General features: G+C 45.5%; 1 long non-coding RNA gene across 1 annotated transcript; it reads left to right on the top strand.

Annotated features, from left to right (window-relative positions):
- The first annotated feature begins 774 nt into the window (after positions 1-774).
- LOC131483934 (uncharacterized) lies at positions 775-6,498 on the top strand. Its single transcript, XR_009247943.1, has 4 exons — positions 775-907; positions 1,290-1,374; positions 4,536-4,672; positions 4,924-6,498. It is a non-coding gene; the product is annotated as an uncharacterized LOC131483934 (long non-coding RNA).
- The last annotated feature ends 15,706 nt before the right edge of the window (positions 6,499-22,204 follow it).

Here is a 22,204-nt window from a genome sequence, read left to right on the forward strand (position 1 = left end):
TAAAGGAAGATCCTACTATGAGCTTCCCAGAGTGTGAAGGAACCTGTGGAGGCAGAAGTAACATCAGTGTAAGAGTCTCTGTGAAAGCTGAGCCATTTCTCAGTTCTGGGACTTACAGGACGACCACATTTCCCAGCCTCCTTGGCAGTTGTATTGGGTCATGTGACTGAGTTCTGGCCAATGGGATCTGAATAGGAGTGATCTGATGGTGTGAGATAGACATTATGATGCCTGATGTTCTAGGTGGAGAGTCTGACTTATGCAATTTTTTTTTAATTTACATCAAATTAGCATATAGTGCAACAATGATTTCAGGAGTAGATTCCTTAATGCCCCTTCCCATTTAGCCCATCCCCCCTCCCACACCCCCTTCAGTAACCCTCTGTTTGTTCTCCATATTTATGAGTCTCTTCTGTTTTGTCCCCCTCCCTGTTTTTATATTATTTTTTTTTCAACATTTTTTTTTTTTTTTTTTTAATTTTTGGGACAGAGAGAGACAGAGCATGAACGGGGGAGGGGCAGAGAGAGGGAGACACAGAATCGGAAGCAGGCTCCAGGCTCCGAGCCATCAGCCCAGAGCCCGACGCGGGGCTCGAACTCACGGACCGCGAGATCGTGACCTGGCTGAAGTCGGACGCTTAACCGACTGCGCCACCCAGGCGCCCCTGTTTTTATATTATTTTTATTGCCTTTCCCTTATGTCCGTCTGTTTTGTCTCTTAAAGTCCTCACATGAGTGAAGTCATGTATTTGTCTTTCTCTGACTTATGCAATTTTATGCAAGCTCACTAGGTGGTTCTTTTACCAATGCTTCCTTTAGAGATATCAGGGAGGACGGGCTGTGGAAAATAATGAGTCTACTGGAGCAAGATGGACATTTCATGGCAGCTTTCTTAAGAACATATAAGGTACTTGTGGTAAATTTTTACAATAACGGTCCCAGATGAATTCCTCCTCTGGTATCCATGCCCTCATGTGGTTCCCTTTCACATGATGGCCATGTGACTTGTGGTGGCCAATGCGATGTCAGCAATCATGATGTAATCAGAAGCTTGTTCCAGGCTTGTGCTTGCTCTCATGGAACACAGCCTTCCCAGATGTCCCTGCTGAGCACAATCCACAACCAAGCCACCAGCTAAGTGAAGCTGCGTAAGTGAGCCCAAGTGAAACTAGTCAAAGAACCACCTGGCCAACCCACAGAATTGTGGCACTTAAACTGTTGTTTTAAATTAATGAGTTCTGTGGCAATAGATAACCAATAAAACAACTTATTCATGCCTGTTTCCCCAGAACCTACTATATTGCCTGGCATATTTCTGCCCTCAAGGCATTCTTATGGACGTAAGCTTTATCTTCCCAACAACAACCCTGTCAGGTAAGTATTACTACCATTTTGTATTTATTTTTAATTGTCAGAGTCACAGAAATTCCTACTCATCCCAACTTCACATCTGGGGGGACTGTCTGATTATTTTACAAATGTAATAACAGGTTTGGGGAGATGCACAAACTTGCCTCTTGTCACCCAGCAGACTTTGATCGCCTATATTATATGCCCCCTTTCTTAATGAAGAACTGATGATGGTCTTTCCCATTTGTTGAGTACTTACTATGTGCCAGCTGCTAAGTGGCACTTTTGTCCTTGCAAAAACCACATGGAGCGGGCCCTATTAGCATCTCATTTTAGAACAAGAGACTCTGAGGATCAAGAAGGAAATGAGACCGGCTACCCAGAGCTGGTTAGTGGCAGCACTGAGCTCTAAACCTGGGTCCATCTAGATCCTGCCTCTTTGGCCCTTCACCATTTCACTTGACGTAGAATCACAGTTCACAGGCGGATTAGGTTCCCAAGTGGGTGCGTGGAGCAAAATTCACACACCATGAAAAGAACTCTTGAAAATCTTCCAAGTCTCCTTTGAAGTACAGTGGATACTACTTTACTTAGTAATAGATATGTAGAACACTTTAATATATTTCGGGTCTGTATCATGTTTAAAAAATGGCTTTCAACACAAGAATCGCACTGACAGAGTCTGGCTGGATGCTCACAAATTTCATTGATTTTCTTCTGGGACTCACAGGAAGACTGCATTTCCTAGCCTTTTGCAGTGAAATTGGGCCATGTGACTGAGTCCTGGCCAATGGAATATGGACAGGAGTGATCTACGTCATTGTCAGTGTTGGATTTTAAATACTTCTGTCATTTGATAGCCCAGGAGTTGACAAATTATGGCCCCAAGCCAGTCTGGGCTGCTGCCTGTTTTTGTAAATAAAGTTTTATTGGAACACAGCCACACTCATTTGTTTACACATTGCCTCTGGCTGTTTTCATGCTACAAGAGCAGACACAAGTAGTTGTGACAGAGACCACATGGCCTGCAAAACCTAAAATATGTACCAAAAGGAAGAATATCCAATGTGAAAAATTGTCTTCAACAAATGGTGTTGGGAAAACTGGTCAGCCACATGCAAAAGAATGAAACTGGACCACTTTCCTACACCATATACAAAAGTAAATTCAAAATAGATTAAACACCTAAATATGAGACCTGGAACCATAAAAATCCTAGAAAAGAGCACAGGCAGAAAGATCTCTGACATTGGTTGTAGTGACATTTTTCTAGATGTGTCTCTTGAGGCAAGGGAAACAAAAGCAAAAATAAACTATTGGGACTACATCACATCAAAAGCTTCTGCACGGTGAAGGAAACAATCAACAAAACTAAAAGGCAACCTACTGAATGGAAGAAGATATTTGCTAATGAAATATTTGATAAAGGGTTAGTATCCAAAATATATAAAGAACTTATACAAATCAACACCCCAAAAGAAGTAACCCAATTAAAAAATGGGCGGAAGAAATGAACAGACATTTCTCCAAAGAAGACAAACAGGTGGCCAACAGACACATGAAAAGATGCTCCACATCACTCATCATCAGGGAAGTGCAAAGCAAAACCACAGTGAGATATCACGGCACACTTGTCAGAATAGCTAAAATCAACAACACAAGAAACAAGCATTAGCAAGGAGGTGGAGAAAAAGGAACATTTTTCACTGTAGGTGGGAAGGCAAACTGGTGCAGCCATTGTGGAAAACAGAATCTCCATATGGAGATCCCTTGAAAAGTTAAAAATAAAACTACCCTACGATCCAGTAAATATGCTACTGGGTATTTACCACCCCCCCCCCCCAATTCAGAAACACTAATTCAAAGGAGTACATGCACCCCTATGTTTAGCAGTGATATTTACACTAGCCAAATTATGGAAATAGCCCAAGTGTCCATCGATAGCTGAATAAAGAAATATATATATATATATATATATATATATATATTCCATTATATATATAATGGAATATTACTCAGCCAGAAAAAGTGAAATCTTGCTATTTGCAATGACGTGGATGGAGCTACAGGGTATTATGCTAGTGAAGTAAGTCAGAAAGAGACAAATACTATACAATTTCACTCACCTGTGGAATTTAAGAAACAAAACAAGTAAGAGGAGAGAGAGAGAGAGACAAGCCAAGAAACAGACTCTTAACCATAGAGAACAAACTGATTGTTACCACACAGGGGGTGGGGTGGGGGGTTGGGTGAAATAGGTGATGGGGATTAAGGAGGGCACTTGCGATGAGCACCGGGTGTGGTTTGGAAGTGTTGAATCACTAATGTACACCTGGGGCTAATAGAACACTGTACATTATACTGGAATTAAAATTAAAAACACTAGAAGGGGGAAAACCTGGGGAAAAAAATATTTACCAAAAGTTCACGGACATCTGCTCTAGTCCCCCTGCAGTGGTTGCTCTGACGCACCACCCAGTTCCCTCTTTAGCAGTGAAAATTTAATTCCTCAGCTGCTGGGAGTGCTGCGGAAGGGTGGTCTCATCTGCATTCACCGACTGGTAACACCGAGGCTTCACAGCATAACCACCTTGCCCCGACACAGGGCATCTCTGGGAGGCCACCCAGTTCCAGAATTCTCCACTGGGCTCCCAGAGACTATTTTGGGGCTGCAATGCAGCTCATCTTCTCCCTCTGCCCAATCTTGCCTCCCTTCCACAAGTGTTGATCCCAGGAGCCCTCCCTCCCTGATAAACATCGTGCATTCTAATCTCACCCTCAGAGACTGCTTCTGGGGAATCCAGCCAGCAGCAGCTGTCATCTCCCTCTGGAGTGTTTAATATGGCAGTGTCACAGATGGAAGGTGCTGGATCATCACTGCTTAGAGGACAGTCATTAAGGAGCACCTCCAGACACACTTCACCCTGTGACTTCCATTGTGTTATGCCTGTTGGATTTGGTATTGTTTGTTACAGCAGCCAGTTCTACTTACTCTGACAACTGTGGTCAGCAAAGCAAGGCTGTGGGTGATGAGAGGCGTATGAACACAGAGAGCACAGATGACACGCTTTCTCAAAGTCACTCTGGAGCAGGGGCCGTCTAAGTGGGCTGGAAGGTCAAGTCATGTCCATAACACATTGTTCTCTTTTGGTCTCTCTTTTCTCCCTCTCGCCAACCACATCTAGCGGAATTCTTCTAGATTAAATGTGGGCCTGCTGTGACTTCACCTCCAGCCCTGTTTGGGACTCCACCATCAAAGCATCTCTGAACAGCTTGCTTTCTGCAATAGTTGAAGAACGAGTAGCGTGTGGATGGCTGAGAGGTGGATAAGTGGGGGATCGAATCAAGCCCAGATGTCAGTCAGTCTCCCCCCGACCCAAGCTGAGGGCTGGGACAGAACTCAGGGGAAGAGTCCCCAGTGGGAGGGGGCGGTGGTTCCCAGGAGCTGAACATAAACAGCCCCGGTGCTGACTGCCCACCAGGCATGGCTGCACTTGTGTCCGCCCCACTGCAGGAGTGTCTGCAGAGGCAGCTGGAGCCCAAAGTGGTCTTTTGTCTCCCCTCTCTCTGAAGTCATCCCAGGACACAGGTGTGCATCCCCCCCAGCCAGCCGACAGAGAAGATGAATCAGCTTCCCTGAAAGACGTGCCCCAGAGCAGTCTGTCAGCTGAAACTTGTCTGAAGGAGCACGCTTCCCTCCTGACCACAGCTAATGAAAATGTGTGGCTTGCCCGGGGAAGAATCTATGCTATTCTTTAAAGGAACAATGCGAACCACAGATGTGCAGCATCTGGCATATGATAGGGATTTCCCTGAATGAGAACGGTAACTGGACCAGCCAGCTTATGAGATGCCTTTGGGTCCAGGCATGTATTTTCCTCCTTTTGCCTCTGGATTTGGGTTCTCAGAAGTTCAGGTGAAGCCCAAGTCACTATCACTTAGTGTTTTTCATTATATGCGCCCCCCTCCCCATTTATCTTCTATGGTCTTGATGAATATGCTTGAGATGCCCCCAAACCTATAACCCTGCCTCTAAGTCTTTGCTCATGTCATTCTCCATTTCTGTACAGGCTCCCCTTTTTTATGACCATCTAATTTGTCAGGACTCTTTCCATGGAGGTTAAGTGAAGCCCAATCCAACTTGCTTGAAGCAAAAAACTACATTTATTGAATAACGTAACTTAAAATCCAGGACCACTTGACTTCAAAGATAGGTACACCTGGATCTAGGCATTCAAATGAGTTTTCCAGGACCTGGCCTTAGTCTATTTCTTCAGGTCTAGACTCTGTCTTTTACGTTGGCCCGAGTTTCAGGTAGGCACTGAATGGGCTCCAGTCTTGCATGTTACCATGTTAACTCCCGAGTGGAAAAAGTGATCCTGGGGATAGGCCTGATTGGACCACTTGGAACACATTCATGTTTGCCTATGAAGTAATCACTGTAATTGGGGCGATAGGTAGTACATGGGGGGCAGGAATCACATTGTGTTTCCTTTCCTTGTTTGAAACCCTGTGAAATCAAATGGAAACGAGGCAGCTTTGAATCAGGGGGAAATAGTTACAGCAGTTATTAGTTTGGAGCAGGGAAGAAACGGGCCTTAGTGACAAGGACTGGGGCCAGTTCTACCTGTATGTATGAGTGCTTCTCCATCTCAGGCCCCCCAGTGGCTGCCTCCAGGTTCAGATGGGATGCCAAGATTTGCTGTGATTTGGGGCCAGCCAAACACTTGTTGAGTCTGTGTGAATCATTGAGCTTCTGCTGGTCAGTGCCGTATGCCTTCTATTTTTCTTATACCACCCTATGTATCTAGTACTTTGGTGAGCACCTAGCAATTACCCGACGGGTTTTATTGTGAAATTGTGATGTAGGTGCCAGTGCTCAAGCCTGGAAATCAAAAGGTGTGGGTTGTAATCAAGTCTCTTGACTTTTGCCGAGCTAAGTAGCCATACCAAGAGAGCACAGAGCAGGATAACAGCTATTTTTGTCTAGTGCTTCGGGTTCACAATACTTACATTGCTGGCTCACTTACAATGACCCTGTGAGATAATCCAAATGCTATGGGGTAAGCTTCAAGGTTAAGTCTAAGGCAAAAACTGGGTGTAATCAAAATTTCCCTGGAAACTCCTATAAATCATCCATAAAGTACAGTTTAAAAGGTTTTGTGATTGTGACCAAATACAGGAATACTTGTGAATTATGTGGAATGGATAAACTAACATATTGCCTATTATTTAGGGAGAGAACATTTCCCAAAGTGCAATATCAAAATACAGCCATTTATGCATCTAATGCAGCAAGGTTTTCACAACCAGAAAGGGAGAGAAGAATAGTTTCACATCTTTGTTTTTAAGATCATCCTGGGACACGTGTGCATTCAGTGGATTATCAAATAGAATCTTCTGGACTATTTAAATAATCGTTTTTATTTCCTTCTCTTTGTGTGATGCATTTCCCCAATCTTATTTGGTGAAATATGTTGATTATATATTTAGAAAGTGTTAGGCATTGGGCTGGGCCCAGGGAAGTCAATGGTGAATAAAATGGTTTCTGGCCTGATGGAGTTTATAGCCTTTGCAGATTGCTTCACACACAAAGAAACTGAAGTTCAGAGAGGTGACTGTCAAAGATTTCTCGGGCCAGTAAGGAGCAGGGCTGGGATCTGAACCCAGGTCTTCTGGCTTTAACCCTAAGTTTTTCCCAACTACTCCCCACTGGCTTCCATGGTAACTGAAGTCACTCCCAAAGCCAAAGTCAGAGTCCTGGAGTTCATTACAGCAGAAACAGACCATTGCAACTGGCCACTTGCCTTGGCAGTTGGGATCTGGAATTGAGTTCATATTTGGTGTTGGATCGTACCCTCCAGAAACGAGATGGGTTGGAATGGAATGGTAATGAGGGCTCTGTTTGCTCCAGAGGGCCCACTCCCTATTCTGCCCACCAGCCATCATGGTTGACCACCCTGTTTAAGCCCCCTATTGATTACAGAGGGTTGATTTCTTCTGATGCAAGTGGCTAAGCCAAGGGCAGTTACAGCTGCGCCATAGCCCCCCAAATTACTGCCTTCCGGACAAAATATGTCAGGCAGCCTTCCCAAGAGCCCTTTCCAAGGACAAGGAGGCTGGTCCTGGACTTGCATCTCCCTTGTTTGGTATCCAGTGTGTGTATGTTCCTTCTCCACGTGTACCCCAAATGGCCTGAGAACCAAGGTGCCCCCTCTTCCAGAGTCCCAGCACCACCCCCCCCCCCCAAGCCCCACATCCCCATGAGCCTCTCAAGCCCCATCCAAGGAGAAGCCTTGAGGATGCAACCAACGGTACCCATCGAAAGGCTGTGGTTTGCCCTGGCTCTCAGTTTGCTGACCCAGCCCCCCACTGGGGTTGTGGCGCCAGACCTGGGGCTCCTTCTCAACTGGAGCAACGATTTGGGTGAGTTAAAGAGCAACCTTCATACTGAAGACGGTGGTGACTCGGCTCCCATTCCCTCAGCCAGGGCACATTTGCCTCTTCAACTCCGTTTCATTGAGGGGATGTCTACAGCGAGCACAGCCTCAGGTTAGAATTAATTCTTTTCTATTGCTCCTGTCAGAAAGATAAAAATAAAGCATTTAGCTCAAGGAAAGTTGGCTTCTCACACAGACTTGTGTATGTAGTCTTTGGAGAAATGTCACTAATGGTGTTTTAATAATGCTTTATGGGCCTAGAGACCAATAAGAAGAAGAAGTTACTATTTACCAAAGCGACTGCTAGCCCCTTAATGACGGGCTAAGTATCAGCTATTGGCAGGATATGGAGTGGGTAAGTGCTGTGTAATTACCAAGCAAATTCATCATTATTTCTGTCTTATAAACCAGAATATGTGTTAAATAATACTTTGGGGCCACTGAAAGTAGTTACCAAGCCCCATCTCTGTAAGAACATGTCATTATCCTACGGTTGCCCTGTGTTTACTAAGCAAATCTATGCAATTATTATCTAAAGCCCAAACCCTGCCCTCACAGCCACAAAAGTGCACCCGAGGGCAGGTCTGTGCCCAGAGGAGGAGCGGCATGTGCATGGGGTCATGCAGGATTGGGGCCTCTACTTCCCAAATTCTAGCTCTGCTCTCATTCCTGCGCTGGGAAAAAGCCACAAGCAAGGCCCTATGAAACACGTTGTTGTGTCTTCCCTTCTTCCCCACCCCACCCCAGCCCAAGCCCGGCTCTGGCCTCCCTGCTTTTCTGACCCGCCAGTCCCTACCGCGGGGGCCTGCTGGGACCTCAGTATCTGGCGGCAGAGGGTTCAGTCCACCAGTTCCAGGCAGCTCTTTCAAAGGCTCACCTCGTGTCAGGAATAGTGCTGGACTCCGAGGACATGAAGATCAGTAAGATATGTCCCCTGCTTTTGACAGCCCGCGGTGGGGGTCGGAGGGTGAGCCGGGGGAAGAGGCGGGTGGTTCCCAGAAATGGTAGGTCTGGAACACAGAGTCTGCAGAGCTCTGAGGTCAAGAGCCTGGGCTCTGGAGCCTGGCTGCCTGGCTTCAGATCTGCAAAGTGGAGATAACCAGAGGGCCCATGTTAAAGATCACTGTGTGAGTTCTAGCGGGAAAGTGCTGAGAACAGAGCCTGGCACACCCAGTGGATGTTCTGCACCAGTTTGCTATTATTTTAACGTGGTAAACACGTGGGGGAATGCACGCCTGAGTACTTCGGCACTCACATGCCGTCATGAAATAGGGCCTTCCCTACTCCTGCCCAAGAGGAGTGTTCTCTTCCTCCTGGGAGCTCACTGGGCATCCCATCCGGCTGTGTCTCATGGCAGCTAGCATTTTCTACCAGGCACTGTGCTAACTGGGGTCAGTCTCTGACCTCCCCTACAGAGCTTATTGAGTTCCAAGTTTGGGTTGTATTCATCTTTGTGCCCCTAACACCAAGCACAGGGCCAGGAGTGTAGTAGGGCACTCGCTTCATGTTTGTTGAATGAATAGCAGTCACTCAATAAACACTTGTTTAAAAAAAGAAAAAAAAAAAAGGAGCCCTTCAAAGTCCTATTTGACCACATGGCCAAGGCAATGAGCCAAAACCGCAGATTTTATTCTGTTTTCACTAATGTGGGTACATGTGGGGGAGTTGGATTTTGAAAGGATTGCAAAAGAGATTTCTTTATGACCCAGACTGACGAACAAAAGACTAATTAATTAAAAACAAAGAAACAAAGGCCTTGAGCATCAGGCTCCTTTCTGCTCACTTGGTATTGATGGGCTGACATTTGACCGTGAGGCTGGGGCTCCAGGCAGGAACCCCGCTCCTTCTTCCAGCAGCCCCAGGCCTGAGCAGGCCCTGGTGAGCTGCTCAGAAGAAAGCAGTATTGTTAACAGCTTTTGTTCAGGAGGTCCCCCAGCTGGTCCTGGGGTCACCACGCTTCACTGTTTACTTGTGTGTTCTTAAGCTGGGGCCCTCGGTATTATCAGAAGATTAGATTTTTCTTTTTTCATCCCCAACTGTCCTTCCCCCACCCACATGCCCACATCCCCCATTCTTTTCATTCCTCAGTCTCAGAATCTCTCTGGGTGAATGTTAATTAGGCTGAACACACACTAGGAGGTCAACGGCCTGTGCCTCTTCTGTGAGACACCCTCTCTCTGGTGGATTCTTAGATTTGATAATGGGAACAATCACTACATTGGTGTATTTACCATTTCAAAGAACTTTCCCCTACTTCATATCTTCTCATCTGACCTACGCGTCCATGGGGCAGGTATTTTATTATTCCCATTTTCGAGCTGAGAAGGAGGTGGTAAGTGCCATCATTGCAACCAAAAGATGATAGAAGAGGACTCAAGCACATGCTTCCTACCTCCCAACCCTGTGCTCGTTCTCAGACACCATGCTGGCCGTGGTGCTCTGAGAGACACAGGAAAGTCTGCGTACTATCTACTAAGCCTAGGACGTTTGAGATGAAACACAGCTGTAGTCGTAAGCACATAACACTTGTCACTGCATTTTATTTCATTTTTCAAATTTATTTCTTTAAATTCAAGTCGGTTAACATATAGTGTAGTACTGGTTTCAGGAGCAGAACCAAGTGATTCATCACTTACGTATGATACCCAGCGCTCATCCCAACAAGTGCCCTTCTTAAATTCCCGTCACCCATCTAACCCATCCCCCTACCCAACTCCCCTCCAGCAACCCTGTTTTTTCTTGGTACGTAAGAGTCTCTGATGCATTTTAGAACTTTCTGGATGATACAGTCTGGTCATTTCTTGGGTTTGACAATAGGATAGATGAGGGTAAGCGGGAGGTCAATGAAAAGTATGTTAACGCAAAAGCTAAATGTCCACCAAATGATTCACCAACCCCTGCCCATTCCACTCAACCAAAGAACATTCCAAGCTCAGTATGTGCTCCTCTGGGCTGCTTGAGGCCAGGGAGAGGAAACCCAAAAAGTATGATTCCTGTATTCTTCAAGGAACTTGCAGCTGCATCGGAGAAGCAAGATGAACAATACCAGACAGATAGGACCATCTTTAGAAAATCCTGCTAAGGTACTTACAAGTAAATGAGTTCTGACCTAGGCCCAGAAGGGTGGTCTACATTGGTACAGGGGACAAATCTGTGTCTTGACTGGTGAGCAAGAAACTCAAGACACTTACAGGGCCTTGTGTTTATGTAGACTGTAGTGGAATCATAATGACAACCATACACAAACAATACAACTTAACATTTATTAAGTGCTTACTGTCTTTCAGGACTTGTCCAAAGAGTTTTGCGTGGATTAACTCCTATAATCTGCATGCTAACCCTGTCCTGTAGATACTGGTATTAGCCCCTAAATAAATGATGACACAGAGGCTCAGGAAAGTTAAGCAACTTGTCTGAGTTACCCAGCTTGTAAGCAGTGGATCCTAGGAAAATTGGCTCCAGAGCTCAAGTTCTTAAACACCACTTAACAGTATAGAATAAGCTTCAGTGGTCTGCTTAACCTAATCCTGCTATGCATCAGACAACCTAGCATGGCTCATTCATGAACCAAATCTCTAAATACATGCTACCCAGAGACAGGCAGTGGGTCCCATGGCCAAGATTTTGCATAGTATCACCATCAATGAAACCCTGTATAACAACCAACATTTCTAAAAAGCTATTTCAGCCTCTACTGGCATCTCCTGAAGAATATTACAGGAGATCCAATTCATAAATCTTGGCAATATTTTTTAAAACCCTCTTTTACTATTTCCATCACTTCCAATATCTCCCGAACTTTGCAGTGGCCCCCAAGCCCCTATTTTCTTCAATACTCGTTCCCAGCTCTCCACCAAAACCTCCTGAAATCCAGGCCATGTGGGTCTGGGCTCTGTCCCCCTTTTCCCATCTTCTGGGGCCTCCCCTTTGCCAGTCTTCCTGATAGCTATTTCTCCAATGTAAGCATCTATCTGCGCCTGTTTCTTAAATTTTTACTTTGATTTTCCTGGCCTGTATAGGTGCCTCCAGGAGCTCAACTAAAGGGCCAAAAATGTCTTTTAGAAACGAAGGGGAAGATGATAGATGACCCAAGTTAGATCTTTCTTTTTTTTATATTGAATATAATTTATTGTCAAGTTGGTTTCCATACAACATCCAGTGCTCATCCCAACAGATGCCCTCCTCTATGCCCATCACCCACTTTCCCCTCTTCCCCACCCCCCATCAACCCTCAGTTTGGTCTCAGTATTTAAGAGTCTCTTATGGTTTGCCTTCCTCCCTCTCTCTAACTTTTTTTTTCTTTTTTTTCCCTTTTTTTTTCTTCCCCTTTCTTAATGAAAAAGAGGTCATGGGATGAGGGCGAATGTGAGCATTTGGGTGCATTTTCTGGAACTCTCTCTGCAGCACAAGTGTGTTGACTCCAGAGCATGTTGCTAGATGCTGGGGATAAAAACATGAGTGAGAAATGTCGCTGCTTGCAAAGAGACGCTCGTGCTGGGGGAGAGACCCACAAAGAAGCAGACAGAATGGCACGCCAGATCCCCTTCAAAGTAAACCAGTGGCAAACACACTGGAAAGTTTTTATACAGAAAGAGAGGCCAGGTTATGGAGGCCCAAATGGGAACACAGTAGGACTGAAATTGGGATTTCAGTATTTGTATTTGTCCAGAAGACCGAGGGACCACAGAATTTTCCACTTTTCCCAGAAGGGGAGCATAAGCACGTGTTCAACACACATTTGTCACATGAATGAAAATGGTTTGGTGGCTGTTGAATTTGCCGAATGCCCCACTGCCCTGACCCTAGACCCTAAACCTAGGATCAAAATAGAATCTCAAGTCCACTTCTTACGGGAAGCTCTCCCAGACCGCCCATCATGTGGTGATCTTCTCTGAACCCAAAGGTGACACCCAGCTCCCAAGGCTCCCCTATACTCTGCACAGAGCCCATATTGTCTTGTGCTGTGTGTTCCCAGCTTTCCCCATCAGACTGTGAGCCCCTTGAGGGCTGAGGTCATGGCTGGTCAGTCTCTGCCTCTTCTTTTTATTTATTTATTTATTTATTTATTTATTTATTTATTTTTTAACGTTTATTTATTTTTGAGACAGAGAGAGACAGAGCATGAACAGGGGAGGGGCAGAGAGAGAGGGAGACACAGAATCTGAAACAGGCTCCAGGCTCTGAGCTGTCAGCACAGAGCCCGACGCGGGGCTCGAACTCACAGACCGTGAGATCATGACCTGAGCCGAAGTCGGACGCTCAACCGACCAAGCCACCCAGGCGCCCCTGTCTCTGCCTCTTCTGATATGGGCACACGGAGCCTTCTCTGGTCAGTACTCCAAGAACAAGAAAGGGCTGTAGAGACCATTGTGTCTGACTTCCTCCTTGACAGAGGAGGACACCACAGCCCAGAGGCTGGGCGACTCTTGGTGGCAGGTCAGGGGCTGAGCTGAGACCAGAGCCACCTGCCCAATGCTCTTTTCACTAGAGGCAGACTTTCACACACAACTCACCACAGGGTGACAAAGGCAGTAAGTAGCTGGCACCCAGTGATCACTCAGCTTCTTGCTGCAGTTCTAGAAAGCAGATGGAGCCTGGAGTCCTTAGCTCTTCCATCAAAGGAAGACAGTCGTGGGGCAGGAATGAGAAGAGAAACCTAGTCTGTCTGTCCACGGCTGCATCTCTGGATCTTACCGGAGCGGCTCGTGGATATTCTCCATTAACGTTTGCTGAGTATTACTACGGAATTCCTGCCGTATCTGTGTCTGTGTGCATCTTGCTTTGTCTTCACTGTAGTCCTCTCTTTCCCGTTTTAGACACGAGGAAACTGAGACTTGGGAAGCGAAGCAACCCACGCGAGCCCCTCCCGCTATCAGGTGGCAGAGTGAGGGTTCATCCTGAGATGGTCCTCTGGCCCCGGGCCAGAGCAGCCTCGTGCATCTGGGAGCAGCCTCGTGCATCTGCAAATGGTAGGCACCGCGCGTTGGGCTCTATCCGCCCACGTGTTCGCCAGGCCACAGGCTGCACGTGGCATTACGACTATGAGCTGGGCCAGTTGTGCGTGATGTGATCTGCCATGTTATTATGGGAGGATGTGAACTCCTGGACGGAGCTCTGGGTGGATGTTGGAGATGGGAGGGGGGGTGAGCCCCTAGTTCCACCTCGGCTTTCTTTAAAGCTCATGCTCCTTTCCTTGTGGCTGGGTCTACGACTGGTTATCCAACAGCTCTGGTCCTCCAAGGGCACTTCCCTGGGACATTTCTCTGGCCTCTTCAGGTTGTTATGTGTCTTCATCCTGAGCTCCTGTAGTAACTGCTGTTTTCGCCTTGGTGGCTTGGCGTTGCGATCACCAGCTTTCTTCTTCGCCCTTCCTGCTACATGGAGAGCCCCTCACAGGCAGACACTGTCTCGTTTCCGTGTCTGTCTCTAGCACCTCGATCGTCCCTGGCATGACAAAGCTGGTGCTTAATGAATGAATGTTGGTTGAATGAATGAATGACCGCAAATAGCCGTAAGACATCCTTCACGTCTCGTTCCTTCTTTTCTCCCCACGAGGCTGTAAACGTCAGAGATGTGGGAGGGACCAAGGGTGGTGGTGGCGTGTATGTGTGTGTATGAGTGAGTGTGCATAGGTGTGGAGATGCACGTGCGCACTTAGTCCTGCCTTACGAAAGTAACTCAACATACCATGAAGCATGGAGTGGCCCCTCCAGCCAGACTTGATCTAGTTCCCTTCTGGACATTTACTGCCCGAACCACTGTCGGCACAGAGCATGTCCTATCTTTCTTTATTATGCCTCATTTGGGAGAGGAGATGGTACAATGGAGCTTTAAAATAAATAATTGAAACAAAGTGTCCCATGATGGTCTCCTGGCCCATTCTTAACCTTCCTGACCTTCCTAAAAGCGCTTGTTGCAACAAATTTCAAGCTTGCCTTGAAGTTTCCATTTCAGCTATGAGTTCTGCTTGCCCCCGCTCTCCCACACAGCGCCGAATCCCCACGAGAAGCACAAATATTCATCATATCAGAAGACCATAGAGAGTTTCTTTTGCTTCACATTTTGGGAAAGCCAGGCAGGATTAATCTCCACTCAGCCAGCACACCTCCTCTAACAGCGCTGCTGGGGAGAGAGGAAGCGGGAATGCCAGAGAGCAAAGCGCTTAGATTTCTTTCTTTGTTACACTTGCCACTTTGTAGCAAAAGGTGACTTATTTGCAGGGGGTTTCTTTGTAGACGGTGAACTCCTGACCTGAGAGTCAGGGCCAGAGAGTATTGATTTTTCATTTTGTATCTCCAAGGTCCAACATGGTGTCAAAGAGATGTAGTTTTGAGCCATGTGTCTTGGTGCAGCATAAACAGAAATGTTGGAACTGACAATAGAAGGAGTGATAATCAGCAATGTCATTGCGATCAAGTGAGGATGGGTTATTGAACTCCTGTCTAATGCCCAGCGCTATTTGAAGTACTTTATATTTATTAACCTTTGTTTTCTTTGGCTGCTGTAGCTAATCACAACTGTACCTTAAAATAACACAAATGTTCTGTAGGTCAGAAGTCCAAAAAGGTCTCATTAAAATTAGGTGTGGGCAAGGCTGCATTCCTTTCTAGAGGCTCTAGAGGAGAATCCATTCCTTTGCCGTCTCCAGCTTCCTGGGGCCACCCACATCTCTTAGCTCATGGACCCTCCTGCATGCTCAAAGCCAGCTTGATGTCGCACTCTGACCATTCTTCTATAGTCACATCTCCCTCTGACTTTCCTTCTCTGTCTCCCTTCTCCGCGTTTGAGGGCCCTTGTGATTTACATGGGGCCCACTGGTTAAGTCAGCATCATGTCCTTATCTTAAGGTCAACTGATGAACAAATGTAATTCCATCTGAAAACTGAATCCCCCTTTGCCATGTAAGGTAACAATTTCACAGGTGTGGGGATGTGCTTGTGGTCCTCTTTGGTGGCCATTATTCCACCTACCATGCCTTGAAAGTGGGTACCATTAATATCCCCATTTTACCAATGAAGAGATCCAGGTGCATAGGAATGAAGTAATTTACCAAGGTCAAACAGGTAATTAGTGACAAAATGGGATTGAGACACCAGTGCTCTCGGTTCAAATGTGGTCACACTCTTAACCACAGCACGATACTGCTTCTTGGTAGTGTTAGTAAAGCTTTTCCTAGCGCTTGCTATGCACCAGGCCTATGCTAAGCATTTGTCTTCACCTAAAACCAAGAAACCAAAATGAAGACCCAAAGAATGTGGGTCTCGTATGTGTGTTATTCCATTAGATTTCCTCTTCTGAGTATGGAGTAGGTATGAAGTAGGTGCTATTATAAAACAAGGATACGGGGAGTGCCTGGGTGGCTCAGTCGGTTGAGTGTCCGACTTCAGCTCAGGTCATGATCTCACACTCCGTGAGTTCGAGCCCTGCGTCGGGCTCTGTGCTGTCAGCTCAGAGCCTGGAGCCTGCCTCAGATTCTGGGTCTCCCTCTCTTTCTGTCCCTCCCCTGCTCATGCTCTGTCTCTCTCTGTCTCAAAAATAAATTAATAAAAACATTAAAAAAAAAACACAAGGATACGGAATAGGTACTATTATTATGGAGTATACAGGAGATACTATTACTGCATATAATAAAACTTGGGGGAGTATATGGTTCTATAAGTTATGGCAAATACATAGAGTCATGTAACCACCACTACCTGCAGGCAAAGAAGAGCTCCAGCACCTCCCCGCATTCTCCCCTGCACCCCCTTTGTGGTCAACCCCCCCCCCCCCCACCAGCCCATGCCCCACCCCTGCCTCTGGCCACCCCTGCTCTGTGGTCCATGCCTGTAGTACCTTTTATGCAAAGTCACATAAATGGAACCAACTGCCCTCTGAGTCTAGCATCCTTCTTCACTCAGCATCATGCATTTGAGGGTCATCCGTGTTGTGTATGTGTCCCTAGTTCCTTCCTTTCAATCGCTTAGTTGTGATCCAATGCACAGATTTGTTTATCCATTCTCCAGTTGAGAGACATCTGGGGTCCTTCCAGCTTCTGGCAGTTATAAATAAAATTACGGTAAACGTTCACACACAGGCTTTGCGCATGTGTGTGTCGATATATTTTATTAGATATATTTCACTTTTCTTGGGTAAATGCCTGAGGGTCGAATTGTGTCATAGGGTAAGTGCATGCCAAACCATCTCCCAAAGTGGTTGTATCATTGTGCATTCCTACCCGTGTTAGGAATAAGTAGGTTGTCTAGTAGGTTATACGTGAGAGTTATAGTTGCTCTGCTCCTTGCCAGTACTTGCTATTGGCGGTTAAAATAAATGGCCACTTTAATAGAGATGTACTTGTATCTCATCGCAGTTCTAATTCCCTTTTCTTTAGTGACTAATGATGCTGAGCATCCTTTCATGTACGCATGTCTTATCTACACATGTATATCTTCTTTGATAAAGGGTCTGCTTAAATCTTTTGCCCATTTTTTTTGTTGTTGTTGAGCTGTTTGTTTTCTTATTGTTGAGTTTTGAGAGTTCTTTATATGTTCTGGATCCAAGCCCATTGTTTTCTCCTAGTCTTTGGATTTCTTTTCACTCTTTAAACAATGTATTCCAGAAGTAAACATTTTTATTTTGATCAAGTCCATTTTATCAATTTTTCCTTTTATAAATGATGTTTGTGGTGTCATTTCTAAGAACTCTGGCTAACTCAAGGTCACAAAGATTTTCTTCTAAAAGTTTTATAGTTTTATAGTTTGTGTTTAAGTCTGTAATCCATTTTAAGTGAATTTGTAAAAATAAAATATGAGGTATAGATTGAGGTCCATTTTCTTTTGCTTAAACATCTAATTTTTACATGCTCATTTATTCAAAGGACTATTCTTTTTGTTTTTTAATTGAACTGCTTTTGCAATTTTGCCAAAAATCAAGTGACCATGTTTTTCTTGGTCTATCTCTGGATTCTTCACTCTAGCCCGTTGACTTATGTGTTTAATTTTTCACCAATATCACATGTCCTGAGTATTATAGTTTTATAGTAGGTCTTGATATCAGGTAGTGTGGGATCTCCTACTTTCTTCTTCTTTGTCAAAATTATTTTGGCTTGTATGGCTCCTTTGCTTTTCTGTACAGACTTTTTTTTTAGAAACATCTTGTTGATATATGAAAAAATCCTGCGAGGATTGAAGTCAGTGTTGTGTTGAATCAACTTGGGGAGAATGGACATATTAATAATACAGACTGTTCTAACTCAGGAAAGCAACTTTCCTGGGACACTCCTGAATTTAAACCGTCCTGACACCCACCTTTGCCAAAGCACACCTCTCTTGTTGCCTCTTTTCTCCTTGGCCCTTGTATGGGCTCACGTGCCACTCTGAGGGCTCTCACTTGGGCATGATAACCAGGTGTGGAGGGCCACCTGGCCTCAGCCACGTGTTCTATGGGGCCAGGACATTTTCCTTGAGCTTTTAGGCCAGGCACCTAGTCATTAATAACAAAGCCATTGTATTTTGTATAAAAATAGTATGTCCAGTTTCTTTTAAAAAGAGATATGAAGATTTGGCTCTCTTTTGCCTGTATTGTTCTCTAGCAATGACCCGCCGGAGCTGATGGGGACTCTCCAGTGCACCCCGCTTTCCATCTTTCACAATGCTCTTGGTCACTGCCTGCCAAGCCCCTGTGTGCATTTGGGCTTAGATTTCATGCTTTAGACCTCAACACAGGACTTAGGTCACATGTATTTTCATTGAAGTAATACTTACCAAGTATCTGCTGATTACCGGCCCCTGTCCACTAAGAATACAAAAGTGAACAAAACAGACAGTAATTCTGACTTCCGAGAGCTTACATTCCATGGGGGGTGGGGTGGGGGGTGGGAAGAGCCAATAGGCCACATAAGTAAGTTACAGCGTTCATGAGAATGTGAAAATTTGGGGGGGGAAATAAAAGCAGACATGGGAGATGGAAAGGAAGGGCAAGATGGGGTTGCAGGTGCAGCAAGTTGTGAGTAAAGGGCTCAAGAGGAGGATGACATTGGAGCAAAAACTGAAGGTGAGGAGATGAGCCCTTTTCACACTGGAGGGAGGAACATTCCAGGCAGAGGGAACAGAGAGTGACAAGGCCCTGAGTCTGGAGTGTGCCTGGCCTGTCTGAGGAATAGCAAGGGAACAATGCAGCCCCAACAAGATGAACAGGGACGGAGTAGTAGGAGATGACATCAAACATCTGGTGGCATGTGGCTCCTAAAGAGCCTCGTAGGCTGTTGTAAGGACTCCAGTCTTTTCTCCGAGTGATGTGGACTGGGGAGTGACCAGGGCGGAGTTGAGTTTTAAAGCTGGGAAAGCATCAATCTGCTGACCTCTTGGAAATAGTGTTGGTGTTCAGGGGTTAGCAGGGAGGCCAACTCGAAGGCACTTTCAGTAATCAGTAAGACAGAGGCTGGTGTCAGACCAGGGTGGTCATGGGGGACATGGGAAATGGCGAGAAGTGGTCAGGTTCCGGATAACTTTGAGATTTTGTGGGTTCTTGGTGTTTCTTTCTTGCCAACATTCCCTGGTGAGGGCCATGTCAGCATGTCCCTAAACTTGGGTTACGTGTGCAAAGGGAGACCCCTTAAGTAACATGTCCCGAAACCTCATAATAAACCCTTCCAAAGTGACCTGCTCTCTTCACCCAGATGGAGCAGAAGATGATGTCACTTATAAAATTTCATCTCAGAAGCACCCTGCTATTTGTAGATCTTTTCCAAAGGGAATATTGCGAAGAAAGATTTCCTATTATAAAAGAGCAGAATGGGCGATATTGGTGTGGCTGGGTATCTGAATTAAGTTTGATGAAGTGAGGAGGTGTAGGGAAATTCTTGTCTGTGGGGTTCAGGAGGTCTAAGCCCAGAGCTGGGGACAACAGCAGCTGAAGATTCCTCTAGAATGAAGGTAGACACATCGTAAGTCCTATGCGTGCTCACTTTATGGCTTTGGCAGTTCTGTTTCATGATTATGAAATCGCTTCCAACTCAAATTCTCTGGACTCTGAAATTCTACAATTGATTCTTGTACGCTAAGTAGAATATTATATATGTAATGGGTTATTATATAAACAGGATCATTTTGAATTGTCTATTTTTCTCATACTTATTTCATTTTTTTGATCATTACCTTATTTTACATCTTCTTATCTGCATCGTATCTTTTCCACGGCTGTTCTCTCCTGCCCTCCAAAACCAATTAGCTTCTTTGTTCTCACAAAGATTGAACTTTAGTTCTCACTTCTTTGGGAAATAAAGGACATTAGTGATAAAATTCACTATCTTGCCTCCTCAAAACTCTACCTGTTTCTTTGTCCAGCCTTCCTTCCTTCCCTCTTGTCTCAGAAGAAGGGAGTTTGAAGCAGGTGAGAGGACATGGCCCATGTCCTCCCACCTTCTCTAGAATAATCGTCTACCACCTTTCTTCTGCCTCTCTCCCCTTCCTATAAACATGCCCACATTTCCCAGCTCCTGCCTTTGCCTTTTTCTGTAGCCACTGTCCCACATGTCTCTTCCTTGCTGAGCCTCTGGAAGATCTTGTCTCCATCCCTGCCTTGATTTCCCCCAGTGCCCTGTTACTAGTCAACCAAAGCTTTGACCTCTGCCACTTTATTAAAATCCCTCAAAGGTCCCCAGTGGTCTCCTAAGTGCTATATTCTATGATTCTGTCTCAATCCTCACTCTCCTCCTCACCATCCAAAGGGTGGACAGGATCAAGGACATTACCTGGCAACTTGTTACAAATGCAGACTCTGAGGCCCTACATAGGTCAGCTGAGTCAAGAATCTTCTGTTTAACAAGCCCTCAAGTGACTCCATAGCACATTAATCCTCAGATGCTCAGTCTCATTTGACACAAGACTCGGAACACCTTCCTCTCCGTCATCCCACCTGGTCTTTGGCTCTTCCTTCTTAACCTCCTTGCTCCTCTTTCTCTAACAGTACTATAAATAGGAATCCTCCCTAGGGTTCTGCCCTCTCTGCACCTCTAGCAATTTCTGTGTTCTCTGGGACCTTCAACTACCACAAAATGCTGATGATTCACACATTTCTCTCTTCAGAGATTCAGCCTCCTGCATCCAACTGCTTTCCAATTTTGTGTCTGTCTAGTAATACTTCCAATACGATATATCCCCAACTGAACCCATTATCTTCCCTAGTCCCCATTATGCTCCTCCTCCTGGGTTTCCTATCTTGACTCATGACATCATTAGCCCTCTACCCTTTCACAAACACTGGCCACCTTAGGGTCTTCCCTTCCCGCTCTCTTCCCTCCATGTCCAATTAGTCAGCGAACTTGGTCTATTCAACCCCAGACATATCTGTTCAGTACGAGCCCTCTTCTCCATTCCTCCTACCATTGCCAGGGTTTAGGCCCTTGTCATCAATAATTTGGACTGTTAAGTTGGCTCCTCAGTATTCTCTTACCCTCATCTCTAGCCTCTACCCGCCAGTCCATCCTCCACTCTGGCATCAGTGTGTGTTCCAAAAAATGCACCCCAATTGGTGGTTCTCATTGCCTCCAAAGGAACCGCATAACACACAGGGTCAAGTCCAAGCTCATTATTTGGGCAGGCAAGGCACTCTGTGATCTGAGTCCTACCTAGGTTCCCGGCAAAGTCTCCATTTGTCCTCTTCACTGCAGAAATATGAGATTTCTCACAGTTTCTTATATACTTTGCATTTTTTTCTCCGCTCATTCTTTTGGTTTTCAAACCATCCCTCTTTCCAGAATAACTTTCCTATATCCTGACTCTTCTGATCCTTCCAGGCTCAATTCTAATACCCCTGCCCCTGTGAAATCTTCATTAAATTCTGAATAAAAACAAGTGATCAGGCTTCTGTGCTCCAATGAACACCATGTTCATAGTGCATATATTGAATGTGGACTTGGCATTCTAGTTAGTTCTAAATTTCTACCCTTCCAAGAACTCTGTAGGCCTGATTAGGGCAATGGCTGTGCCGATTCATTTCCGTGTCAGTGTCTAGTACATAATATGCACCCCACAAACACTGAATTGCATGAATCAGAAGCCATTTGCCCCTATTTCAGTGCTGCATACTATGCTTAAAAATAAAGGTGCGGGGAGCCTGGGTGGCTCAGTCGGTTAGGCGTCCGACTTCGGCTCAGGTCACGATCTCGCGGTCCGTGAGTTCGAGCCCCGCGTCGGGCTCTGGGCTGACGGCTCAGAGCCTGGAGCCTGCTTCTGATTCTGTGTCTCCCTCTCTCTCTCTGCCCCTCCCCCATTCATGCTCTGTCTCTCTCTGTCTCAAAAGTAAATAAAAACGTTAAAAAAAAAAAATTAAAAAAAAAAAAATAAAGGTGCAAATGTTTCTGTTTGCTCACTCATTTGTTTTGTATATTGGATCACTGAGGCGAGATTTCCGCATTATTCTGAGTGAGCCAG

The sequence above is a fragment of the Neofelis nebulosa genome, chromosome 8, assembly GCF_028018385.1.
Source record: "Neofelis nebulosa isolate mNeoNeb1 chromosome 8, mNeoNeb1.pri, whole genome shotgun sequence".
NCBI lineage: Eukaryota > Metazoa > Chordata > Mammalia > Carnivora > Felidae > Neofelis > Neofelis nebulosa.